Source organism: Lycium barbarum, chromosome 6, assembly GCF_019175385.1.
Source record: "Lycium barbarum isolate Lr01 chromosome 6, ASM1917538v2, whole genome shotgun sequence".
In the NCBI taxonomy this organism is placed as follows: Eukaryota; Viridiplantae; Streptophyta; class Magnoliopsida; order Solanales; family Solanaceae; genus Lycium; species Lycium barbarum.
In genome coordinates, this window is record NC_083342.1 from 18,183,707 (window position 1) to 18,196,236 (window position 12,530).

Here is a 12,530-nt window from a genome sequence, read left to right on the forward strand (position 1 = left end):
CCGAGCCAATTTGAACAGCAGGAAAATTGATGAAGAAGAAGACCTGGTTCACCCTTACTTTTGTGTATAACAGTGTGATACATTTTTTTATACGTAGTTATACATTGTTTATACATGGTTATACATAACATATACAATAATATACACTATATATGCAATGTAGATAATGTATAATAGTGTATAAGGTAATATGTATTGTATAATAATGATACAAAGTGTATATGCACTTTTATACATACATGTTATATAGATAAAAAAAATGAAGAGGGTTCTGCAGTGGCTCGGGGGAAGAATATAAAAAAATGACATTGAAAGAGATTTGATTTCTTAATTCTAATGTAAACATATGTAGACCAGTCCAAGTGTAAATAATTATACGATTATTCAGGGTGTAAACTATTTATTTGGGTTGTACATTTGTGTAAGAAACCCTTGTTAAATTGGGATTCTACATAATGTGTCAACACACAATATTTCTAAACAAAAAAATATTATTCCTTTTAATCACTTTTTTTTAAAGCCACCTTCACAGTGGGGGTTAGGCTTGACTCCCTACTTCGTATATTAATAACCAGAAGGAGCATGTACTTGAAGTATAATTAGCCTAACCTCTTAAACAGTTTCTAAGTCAATGGACAAGTCCATTGCTTTACGATATTTTCTACAAGAACTAGTCTTGAGATATGCACAAAAATTAAGACCATAAGGCTTTATACATTTACTGAGAGCTAGACTCTCATGACCACTGTTAAGGGCCCAAAAGATGAGGGTCAGTCTATACATGACGTATCACACCAGGAAACTTGATTTCATTGATCTTTTTGTTCCTAACTCGAAAGTTAGAATATCCCCATTTATCCATGTTTACAAGTCCTTTCACTTGTCTTGAGAGTTCTTCGAAAGAGTTGTATATCTTGGGGTTCTGAGTTGAGTGACTTAGAGTCGCAAGTTTGTCAGCTACTTTGTTGGCCTCCCTATAGCAATCTTGAATGTTCCAGGTAGTTCCAGTCAAAAAATGTCTTAATCTCCCTGATTATTGAGTAGATTTGCAAGCAAATTTTAAAAACTTCTTTATCGAAGCTTGGAGTAACATGAAGTCACTTTCAAGGATGAGGTTGTAGAAGCCATTCTGAATGCACCATTTGATCCCAAAAAACATATCCTTAGCTTCTCCTAGATTGTTGGATCCATTGCTAAAGTTTACTGAGTATGCCATGATCATTCTTTCTTGGCGGATCCTGACAATTCCGTCTCCTCCACTGGAGTTTCTTCTTGTGGCTTCCATCACTATTGATCTTGTATGAGTTTATGCTTGGCTTGTTCCAATAGATGATACTGCAAACTTTAAAAGCCATTTAAAAAAAAAAATTGCTTTGAGCATTTTTTTAAACAAAAATAACCTGTTAGCTTTTTCTTTGTTTCTCGCTTTTTCCTCTCTTTTCGTTTCTTCTTTGTTTCCCTAATTCTTCATCCATCTTCCCTTCTTCTCATTAGTCCGTCTCCTTTTTTCTTTTTTACTCTTTTATTTGATTTTATCAAACCAATTTAAGTACTAGCCGGAGAGTTTTATTTTCCTCTATGTCTTCCTCCTAGTAGATTCCACCACCATCGTTGGAGAAATTTGGTCTACTGTCATCCATCTCTGCCCAGATTCAAAGGGTTCTCTATTAGCGTTTTCACCAGATCAGAATTGAAATCGAAAAATTTTCACGTGGGTTATTATCTTGGAATGCAGGTGTAATGATGACTAGAGAGTGTTTCTAATGGTTAATTGGAGGTTAAAACAACTACACAAGTATGCATACGTTGTATAATAATAATAATTATATACCCGTTGTATAATAGATGCATCTAATATGTATAATAATGTATAATAGGAGCATAACAAAATGTTATATTGTTATACAATCTATATATATTGATTATACATTGTGTAATTGAGCTCAGGTTTTCTATGAAAAAGTCACACCTTTGACCGCCTGGCCAAAATATTTACACCCATATATATAGGGTTTTGCTAACCTACAACGTGAAGGTTGTAGGTTAGCACCCTACCCACTTTTTACTTCACCTAAATACCCTTATCATTCTTTACTACTCCACTAAAATTAACGACCTTTCCGTCATTTCATAAAAACCCCACCCCTTTCCCTCTCCTTATCCAAACTTCCAGCCCTCAATTAGATTCTCACTACGGTGATAATTTTGAGCATCAATCCAGCAGTGCAACTTTTAATCAATCCTGAGAATTAGCAATCACATAAACTATTCTTCCATCTTTATTTCCAATTACACATGTTTGTGATTATTTTTAGAGCAAACAATCGCGGTATTGAAGTTTGACAGTCGTGGTTCTAATGGAGTTTTGTCAAACAATCGCGGTATTGCAAATGTCTAGCAGTACAGATCAAAGATAAAGTTATACCCAGCAGATGAGGGAAGAAAAAGAAAAAGAAATGATAGAGGAAAAAGAGAAGGGTGAGTTCACCGAAAAACAATAAAGAAAAAGCTTCGAAAGAAATTGGCGATAATAAAATTGAGAGAAATTGAAAAAAAGGGGGGAAAAGCAGAGAGGGCAATGAGAAAAACCATGGCTAAATTATTATCTCTATTATTGCAGTAATAACAGTTGGAAGGAGAGAAAAGATACCCGAATCAAACCTTCAAATCATAGAGAAAAATCACAGCCTGGTGGTTCTTATCCCGCCAGATTCAATGGCTGCTTTGGGCGCGGAGAGAAAATGAATTGAGTTTTGATGAAATGACGAAACGCCCTTAATTTTAATACTAAGGTAAAAAAGAGTAAGGGTATTTAGGTAAAGTAAAAAGTGGGTAGGGTGCTAACCTACTACCTTCATGTTGTGGGTTAGCAAAACCCTCTATGTGTATATATATATATATATATATATATATATATTATGTTTCTGCCGGTTACTTTTTTAGATAGGCACTATTTAAATAAGTTTTTCTTTTTTAAATAGTGATTAGAGGTGGTGGGCGCAAGTACATCTATGTTCATCACATATATACCATACACAACGATGTACACTATATCCATACCCTCAATTAATGTGAGATACCTTACGAAGTGACAACAACTCATACCCTCAATTAATATTGAGCTATCATAACATGATGGAGTGACGTTTTATGATCCCTAAAGTTCTTGGCATTTTCAAATCTTTCACCAAGTTCACATTCATAAATTAGTTAGTATACTAATACTGTTGTGTTCGAAAGAATAAGCTTACAAGATTACAATAAGAGATGACAACATATGTCACTTGACCTAATCGTTCTCATGGATCACCCTATAAATATCCAATAACGGGCCAATGTAAATTTCATAATTGTCGTTGTATCTAGCTAGGCTTCCAGCATTTCATGAATTAAACCTTGGGAACTTAGAATTCAAAGTTTTATTGGTGAACAATATAACAAGAGGAAATTTCGAGAAATTGGAAAACAAACAAAATTAGCCTGGCCATGAACCAATGAACCAAAAAAATCACACCAAATATATATATATATATATATATATATATATATATATATATATATATATACATTTATTGTTTAATCTTCTTAAACTCTGGTACTCAATAAAGTCAACATGTGTGGTCTATTTAGGATTAAATTCGATATGTCATGTCGTTAAGGTAGATTCTAAATTGTTTAAATACATTCTTGGATATGAATCTAAGCTTATTAGAAGTAAATAAAATAATTGACAAGCTCGTATACTTTTTTCCCTTCGTATTTCACTACAACAAATGTGATTTTTAACTACGAAATTACTAGCTACGACACGAAATTCGTCACCAATTGTCCATTTTTCGTGACGAAATATATATTTCGTCTTTAAATACATGAGACACATACTTTTAGTGACAAAATACAAAAAGTCGTAGCAAAGTTTTGTCCACTAAACTTTCCCACCAAATAATGAGTTGGCGCCATTTATTGAGTACTATTAGCAACGAATTTAAATTTATCAATGACACATTATTTTGTCATTAATGATGTACCTAATTCGTGACGAATCATTTTTTGTCCTAAAATTAGTTAAATATGGACACAAAAAACTTTCATCACAAAAAATATATTGATACAATAGCGACGAAATAGTATTTGTAGTTAATTGTTGTAAAATTTAGCCACAAAATTTTATATTTAATTTTGACCTTCATTTTTGTCACTAATAGTTGAAACAATTAGTGACGATTGTATTATTGTCTCTATTTAACCGACAATTTAGTCACAACTAAATTTTGTCACAAAAAATAAAATTTTCAAACGGCTACGACTTAAATTTCGTAGCTAATTAGTGTAATTATTGACTACGAAAAACACTCATAGTTATAAATTAAAAGATCATAAATGATAGACATTTCTTTGATCTGATAAAATAAAATTAGAGTTTTATCTGTCAATAAACATGCAACACACAAGCGGATTGGTCCATTGGATAGGGTCTATTTTGCCAAACGTTAGGCAATTAGGCCGAATTTTGAACCTTGAAATTGTAGCCTAAGTCTATTTAATTCGCAACCCAAAATATCTCAATCATAATAATTAGTTGCCAGAATTGTCAATTTGTTTTAAATGAAAATCAATTTCTTGCGCAATTAAACCAAATTCAAATATAATTTTGAAAATTGACCAAATTGGAGTAAAATTGAGAGTAAATCATGTATTAAATAAATTATTTAATTAAACTTTTTTGATTAAACAAAGATAAAAATAAATACAGTAAAAAAATTAAATCTATAGTAATCCGTAAATAGTTATAAGTTAGTAATTTTAAATACGATGTAATTAGACAATTCTTTTTTGAACTTATTTGTAATTTCTAAAACATCAAATACAATTTGTACTTTAGGAAATAATATGTAATTAATTTACATAAATAAAATTAAAACTTAAATTATATACATAATATTATTAGGGTATTTTGCAGTGTGAAATGGCAAAATAGCACAAAAATAACATGAAATAATATTCTGGACTTTTATAATACTAATAATAAATAAATATTTCTACTCCGTTTAAAGTTCACGAAACTTAATAATCAACTTAAAAAGTGGAGCGTCAAAATTGGATGTCAACACATAAATGCATAATTAATTTTATGTTCAATAAAATGTTTTGAATTTTTCTTACATTATATAGATCTTTTATATGTTCTAATTTCTACTTCATATCACAAAATATCATTCTAATACACACACACACACACACACACACACACATATATATATATATATATATATATATATATATATATATATATATGTATTGGACTATATGTATATATAGTCCAATTTTTGTACTGATTAGCGCACTGCACATCTCTAATGACCAGTTATATTAAAATCGTAATAGTAAATCTATCGCTAATCCATTACAATAGATAATATATTTATCATCCGAAAAGTTTTGCAATAACTTTTTTGTGTTGTAGCTCTATCGCATAATCTTGCATTATTATTGTTTTCCCAATAATTTGGCCATGATTATGCCATTGTATTGGTAAGAATTACTATGAGAAACAATTTATCTCAATCATTTTTATTTCATTTATTTGAAGCTTGCAATTGTAGCAAATTCTATTTGATTCTTAGCCAAAATTATTTCAATAATAGCCATTAGTTGCCAAAATAGTCAATTTATTTTAAGTTAAAATCAATTTCTTGCACAACAAATTCAAATATAATTTTAAAAATTGACCAAATTGGAGTAAAATTGAGATTGAATTATGTATCTATTTAATTAATCAAACTTCTTGGACTAAGCAAAGATAAAAATAAATACCATAATAGACTAAATATACAGTAACAAGCCATAAATAGTAATAAGTTAGTAATTTCAAATAATGTAACTAGAAAAATTCTTTATTTTGAAATTATTTTTAATTCTTAAAACATCAAATACATTTTGTACTTTAGGAAATAATATGTAATTAATTTACATAAACAAAATTAATACTCAAATTATATAAAAAAATGTATGTAAGAGTATATGTTAAGGTATTTTGTCAAATGAAATGGTTAAATAACACCAAATATTATGAAAATATTTTTGACTTTTATAATAATAATAATAAATAGATATTTCTACTCTGTTTAAAATTCATGGGGCATAACAAATTAACTTAAAATGTGGAAAGCTAAATTTGGATGTCAACATATATATGCATAATTAATTTTATGTTCAATAACTGGTCATTAGAGATGTGCACTGCGCCAATCGTTTCAATATATATATGAAAAGTTTTTACGATAGGATTTTTGTCGTAGCTCTATTACATAATTTTGCATCATTATTATTTTTCAAATAGTTGGCCATGATTTTGTCACTATATCTCCATTATGTGGGATTACACTGGGTATATTGATTTTGTTGTTGTATTCTGTCACTATATCGGTAAGAATAACTGCGAGACATAATTTATCTCAATCATTTTTTATTTCATTTATTTGAACCCTGCAAATGTATTCAAAATCTATTTAACTCGTAGTCAAAATTATTTTGATCACAGCCATTAGTTGCCATAATAGTCAATTTGTTTAAAATTAAATTCAATTTCTTGCACAATTAAACCAAATTCAAATATAATTTTAAAAATTGACCAAATTGGAGTAAATTTGAGATTGAATTGCTTATCAAATTAATCAAACTTCTTTAACTATACAAAGATAAATCAATACCATATATAGACTAAATCTACAGTAATAAGCCGTAAATAGTTTAAGTTAGTAATTTTAAAAATATATGTAATTAACAATTCTTTATTTTAAAATGATTTGTAATTTTCAAAACATCAAATGCATTTTGTACTTTAGGAAATAATATGTAATTAATTTACATAATCAAAATTAATACATAAATTATATAAAATCTATATATAATATATTAAGGTATTTTGTCAAATGAAATGGCAAAATAGCACCAAAATAATACAAAAAAAAAAAACTTATGACTTTTATAATAATGATGATAACAATAATAATAATAATAATAATAATAATAATAATAATAATAATAATAATAATAATAATAATAATAATAAATAGATATTTCTACTATGTTTCACAAAGTTTAAGTGCCCGTCTAACCATGAGAATTATCCATTTTATTTGAAAATCATCGTTTGGCCATGAAAAATTTCAAATACCCTTGAAGGCGTATTTGGAAAACATCTAAAACCTTATTTTCACTTTTTTCACTTTCAGTACATTCAACCAACCAAATATTCTTTGCAAAAGCTATAATCAAACACAACTCCAACTTCAAAAATTTCAAATAAAGTAAAAAAAACATTTAGTTTATATGGCAAACATCTACTTAATAAGTTAACTTAAATGTGTGCAGAGTCAAAATTGGATATCAACACATATATGCATAATTAATTTTATGTTCAATAAAATATTTTGAAAAATGCTTTACATCATATATTTTTATATGTTTTAATATCTACTTCATAACTCAAAAAATCATTCTAATATATATTCAATAAAAAATTTCAATTATTTTGTAAATGTGTACACACACCCGAATTACTTTAATTGCATTATTAAACTTGTAAGTAGTCTATTTTAAATATAAAAATTTGTGGGAGCTTATATTTAATATGTACAATTATCAAAGTGTTTCACATCTTGTCCAAAAAGAAATTTGTGAGGTAAAAAGTGTTGAAATCATTCATAATACAAAAATCAAAGATAGGAATATAATTTTTATATTTAACAAGAAGTCGTTTAAGTGAAGAAGTCATAATTGTGGGAATTTTACATGAAAATATTGGAGGGAAATTAAAATAATAGAAATTAACTTTCAATTATTTTACTTTCCCTCCAATATTTTCGTGTACAATTTTGTCTCACCCATTCCCTCCCTGTAAACCGCTAACAACTGGCCACTAAGATAAATATGAAGTGTCCAACTCAAATACAAATACACACCCTCCCAAGAAAGAAGAACTCCCTACTTGTATTTTCTGCTCTTTGGTTTTTTTTTTCCTATCAATTTATTTCTATTTCTCCAATTGACGGTCATTACCATTTGACCAAAAAAAAAAAGAAACTCCCCTCTCTTGTCACTTTATTAGTCTCTTTGTAGGAGGTGCATATTTGTTCGGGTACAATGAGCAATTTTTCCACAGGATTTGCCAATTGTTCTTTTAATAAGGAGGTATGTTTTTAATAATACAGGGTCCATCTTGACAACTAAATTGTTACTGATTCGTATAGATTTTATTACTTCTTTCTCATTCTATTATTTGCTTCACTAATTAATGTTAGTTTTATGATTAAAGTTTGAAGATATATTTTGCTTAACTCCTGATAACAAAAAGTATATACTAAGGTTATTATTATATTTTTCTTTTCACACAGGTACATGAAGATGCAAAAAGTGTTTTAAGAGTGAAGTTTATAGGTTACAGACGTTGCATTAGCACATGAGGAAACAAAATACTTTGTCTTTTTCAATTTAGCATTATTCATGTATTTCAATTAGACTTTTTATGATTGAATTATTTCACTTTATTTACTCAATGTTTGGACCCATATGTTATCTCATAATAATTATAGATGTAACTAGTAGTTGATTTTGTATGGATTTTTGTGATGTCTTTTATTTGCAGATTTAAATACTCAACATTAAATATATATATTTTGTTATAAAATAATTTTATCGTGGAAGATTTATACATTTTAAAACAATCGTGTTTGGTCACAAAAGTATCTATTTACAGAAAGTAAATTGTATTTTTACATTTTCATTAGTCTCAAATTGATTAAATAAAAAAATTAATTTATCCCAAAATGGCCTTCTTATTAATAAAATAATTATATTTTTAACTACAATTTTAACTTAATATATGATGACAATTGAAATTGTCGTTAATTAAGATAACGTATAGTGACGAACTAGTCTTGTCAAAAAAAAAAAAAAAAAACTACGAATTGTTGCCTTTCCTAGCTAGACAAACCAATCTGTCACTAATTTAATTATTTAGAGACGAAAATTTTCTTTCGTACACAAAACATATATCTTTTAGTGACGTAATCACAATATCGTCACTAACTAAAATTATATTTAGTGACAAATTAGATTTGTCAGTAACAACCACCTTTTAAGCGACGTTACAGTGTTTTTAGCTACAACTTTTTACGCTATTCATGACAAATAGGTTCGTCATAAATACTACACATTTGGGGACGAAATTTTATTTTGTAGTTAATATGACTTTATTCAATGACAAAACACTAAGTTGTCTTTGTATACTTTTAGCGACCCACTTTTAGGGACGAAAGGTTGACGAATATTTTTTTGTCACGAAAGATTTTCCGTTACGAAATATGAATTTTAAGTGACAATAATTTGTCACAAATAATGAAATTTATTGTAGTGTTTCCTTATCTTCGAACTTTATATTGACTGGATCTCAATGTTTTATTTTTTATCTCATAAAAGAAGAAAAAAAAATTCTTTTCATATCATTCCTAACATTCCTATTCCAAACAATCAATATTAATTATTTCTTGACCTACTTTTCCACTAGTTTTGGACTGATACAATATGGACGTACTATTTGATCAGTAGACTTATACCTAGACTTGAACACCTTGGCTATCACGTGGCTGTAGTTTAGTGGTAAGAATTCCACGTTGTGGCCGTGGAGACCTGGGCTCGAATCCCAGCAGCCACACAACTTTGTGGTCAATTCTGTGACCCTTCTTTTTGGGGTGGTCTTTAAATTTTGCCCATCATATGTGAAATCTTTAAATTTTGCCCTTCGGCTAAAACCCATGGGTTCCAGGTTCGAACCCTCACACAGTCAAAATTTTAAAAAAAAATCGCAAGACAGAATTTAAATTTCTCTATGCCCCCACCGGCATACACTTGTGAAGGAATTATCAAAGTTATGCCGGACCCGGCATACTTATGCCTTATGGGCAGATTTGGCATAAGTATGCCGGGTCCGCCATAACTTTGGTAATTCCTTCACAAGTTTATGCCGGGTCCGGTATAAAAGTTTGCCCATTAAAAAGTATGCCCCCACCGGCATAAACTTGTTAAGGAATTACCAAAGTTATGCCGGACCCGACATACTTATGCCAAGTCTGCCCATAAGGCATGAGTATGCCGGGTCCGACATAAATTTGGTAATTCCTTAACAAGTTTATGCCGGGTCCGACATACACGCGATCCAAACCTTGTCTTGCCATTTTTTTTTTAATTTATGTTTGAGCGGGGGTTCGAACTCAGAAGCTCATGATTTTTGCGTGAACGCTCAAAGTTGCAATGCGAAGGGCAAAAATTAAAGACCAACAATATGAGGGGCATAATTTAAAGACTATACATATGAGGGGCAAAATTTAAAGACCACCCCAAAAGAAGGGCAATCCGCGCAAAACAATGCAACCTTTTTCTAAAGAATTTCTTTGTGGGTTGTTTAAGCCCATTAAACAAAATCAGCCGGGTCATTTGCACGTCTGTCCCTATTTTGTGCTGATCTTTAACTTTTTCCCTTCAAATGGACTAGTATTTAATTTTTACTCCTTAAAATCGAACTTATACCTATAAGCGTATCAGTTATGCATTATAATATCTACAAATTATGCTTGCGCCCTTAAAGAACTTATACTCTATACGTACAAGTTCGATTTTGAAGGGTAAAAATTAAAGACCAACTCATTTAATGGGAAAAGAGTTAAAGAAGAGTCCATTTGAGGGTCAAACCGTGCAATTATAAAACATGAACTGATGGCTATATTTTTATTGCTAGATGTTTGGCTTAAAGGAATAAAAATGAATATATGAGTATAATTATAAAACATGTGTTTTGTTTTACACTAGATAAAGTACTTATAGGGGCATAAGTTACGCATTATAACATCTACAAATTATGCTTGCGCCCCTTAAAGAACTTATGCTCTATATATATATAAGTTCGATTTTGAAGGGCAAAAATTAAAGACCAACCCATTTAATGAAAGAATTAATGACCAGTCCATTTGAGAGTCAAACCGTGCAATTATAAAACATGAACTTATGGCTATATTTTTATTGCTAGATGTTTGGATTAAAGGAATAAAAATGAATATATGAGTATAGTTATAAAACATGTGTTTTGTTTTGCACTAGGTAAAGTATCTAAGGGGACATAAGTTACGTATTATAATTTTTACAAATTATGCTCGTGCCCTTAAAGAACTTATGCTTTATACGTATAAGTTCGATTTTGAAGGGCAAAATTAAAGACCAACCCATTTAATGGGAAAAGAATTATAGACCAGTCCATTTGAGGGTCAAACCGTGCCATTATAAAACATGAATTTATGGCTATATTTTTATTGCTAGGTGTTTGGCTTAAAGGAATAAAAATGAATATATGAGTATAATTATAAAACATGTGTTTTGATTTACACTAGATAAAGTTGGATAAATTTTTAATTTCCATTTTAACTTTGACTTTACTGAAGGACTCAGGGGGGAGAATTTTGAAGAAAGGTCTCTTTGTCATTGTACTATTTTGTCCCAAACTTACTGTCTACACATTGATACTATCCTACACATTGAGTATAACATACATATAATTTCACAATTATGATATAAATAATCCCATATTCTATCCGGAAATTATTATCTCTGATTTTTCAAACAAGTGTTTGTGGCATCCAAATGAAGTTCTAAAAAAGAACTTTCCAACAAACTTCTCTGAAAAACCTTTCCAAAAAGTTAATAAAGAAAAAGGTTTCTTTTTTAGGGCCAAAATGTTAGTGCCATGCAACTTGCAGTATTATAAACAATTATTTCATTGTCAACTTCTTTCAAATTACTTAATTAACTTTAATTTCAGGGATCCAGCAGCCGTCCGTGAAGGATTCTTCTTTTTAACAGCCACCGCTACCTTCTTTTTATTTTTTATTTTATTATTATTTTTTTTTTTTTTTAAATTACGCGGCGCTTAGTAGAAGGCAGAAGCCTATAAGCTTAAGCTTTTCTTTGGCTTTAATTTGACTGCGTTGCTATTTGCTTGCAGGTTTTTAGTAGCTATAACAATTACTAGTAAAAGAGAAAGGATTTGATTCTCTTGTCCTAGTTAATATTGATTTTTTAATTGATGAATCTCAGTGGATCGTGACAGTAAGACCACTATGTTATTTACAATATTTCGTCGCGTATTTAAGTCGTCTGCAATTTCATCCGCCGCTCGATGAAAATTGTACTTCAAGGTGGTCACCCCAACTCTTCTATCGCGATGACTTAGCCAACAACACGTGTCCTTGGGGGTCGGAGGCCCCTACTGTGGGTCAGCAAGCGGACGACAGGTGCAGTCGTCGCTTCTAATCTGGATTCTGACTTAGAGACGTCCAATTATAAAGCAACACACAGTAGTTTCGCGCCACTAAGTTTTCAATCAAACGCGATGACTAATTGTGTGAATCCACGGTTCCTCTCGCACCACTACAAAAAAATGCTAGATTTGTGGAGGTTCAATTGCGGGGGTTATTATAACC

The 12,530-nt window shown here is 30.0% G+C and overlaps 2 long non-coding RNA genes and 1 other non-coding gene across 3 annotated transcripts; 2 read left to right on the forward strand and 1 right to left on the reverse strand.

The window, feature by feature from the left end:
• Positions 1-588: 588 nt before the first annotated feature.
• Positions 589-2,850, reverse strand: LOC132599615 (uncharacterized). The gene is made up of 2 exons (XR_009566897.1): positions 2,651-2,850; positions 589-1,342 (listed from the first exon to the last, which is right to left on the reverse strand). It is a non-coding gene; the product is annotated as an uncharacterized LOC132599615 (long non-coding RNA).
• A 5,128-nt stretch (positions 2,851-7,978) lies between these two features.
• Positions 7,979-8,620, forward strand: LOC132599616 (uncharacterized). The gene is made up of 2 exons (XR_009566898.1): positions 7,979-8,193; positions 8,397-8,620. It is a non-coding gene; the product is annotated as an uncharacterized LOC132599616 (long non-coding RNA).
• Positions 8,621-9,643: 1,023 nt separating this feature from the next.
• On the forward strand, positions 9,644-9,715 carry TRNAH-GUG (transfer RNA histidin (anticodon GUG)). Its single transcript has one exon. It is a non-coding gene; the product is annotated as a tRNA-His (tRNA).
• Positions 9,716-12,530: the final 2,815 nt, after the last annotated feature.